Below are 1,031 nucleotides of genomic sequence, written 5' to 3' on the forward strand. Positions count from 1 at the left end.
TTATGAACAGAACACTTTTACCATATGAACGCGTATCTGTTTGGTCTTTGCACCATAGACAAGTGGATTGAGAAATGGAGGGACCAGCACGTAGAAGCTGGAAAAGAGGATATGGATATAAGGGGGGATATGAGAACCAAACCTGTGTGTAAAGAAAGAGAAGAAGGCAAGGAGGTACAACTAGAGGAAGGCACAGACGTGAGCGATACAAGTATCAAAAGCTTTCAACCTAGCTTCCTTCTGGGGCAAACGAAAAACTGTGATAAATATCTGTATATAGGACAAGGTGATGAATATGAGGTCAAAACCTGCAACAGCAAAGGCTGCAAACAAACCATAGGTTTTGCTAACGTTGACATTTTCTGCAGCCAGTTTTGCAATGGCCATGTGCTCACAGTAGGAGTAGGAGATGACTGTTGTATGATAATTTTGAAACTGGCACTTTATCAATAGTAGGCTTGGGGCCACTAGAATGACAGCCTTGAGTGTTACCACAGCCCCTAGTTGGGTGATTAGCTGGCGGGTGAAGATGGCAGCGTGTCTTAGTGGGTAACAGATGGACACATAACGGTCCAATGCTATGGCCAGCAGGATGCCTGACTCCATGCCCTGAAATGCATGTATGAGACAAGTTTGAAGGAAGCGGGAATGAAAATAAATGTCTGGAATATGGAACCAGAAGATTCCAAGCATCTTGGGCATAATGCTGCTATCAGGTGCAATATCTGTGACTCCTAGCAGGCCTAGGAAAATGTACATGGGCTCATGGAGGCTGCACTCTGATATGATGATGATTAGAAGCAGGGAATTTCCAATCATAGCAATGAGATACATGACACAGAATGAGATCCCAATCCAGCACTGCATGACTCTAGGCATGGGATCCCTATTAGTGTCAGTATAGAAGGCATGAAGACTGTGATGTTTAACATGGCCATAGTGTCTTTGTCTCTCTTGATACAAAGGAAAGAAGTTAATCACTGCTTCTGTTCCTTTTCAATCTCCTATTTTATCCAAAGTCATTGTATTGA

At 43.2% G+C, this 1,031-nt stretch overlaps 1 pseudogene; it reads right to left on the reverse strand.

The window, feature by feature from the left end:
* On the reverse strand, window positions 1-938 carry LOC131408033 (olfactory receptor 52A1-like; annotated as a pseudogene).
* Between the last annotated feature and the right edge of the window lie 93 nt (window positions 939-1,031).

The sequence above is a fragment of the Diceros bicornis genome, chromosome 7, assembly GCF_020826845.1.
Source record: "Diceros bicornis minor isolate mBicDic1 chromosome 7, mDicBic1.mat.cur, whole genome shotgun sequence".
Lineage (NCBI taxonomy): Eukaryota > Metazoa > Chordata > Mammalia > Perissodactyla > Rhinocerotidae > Diceros > Diceros bicornis.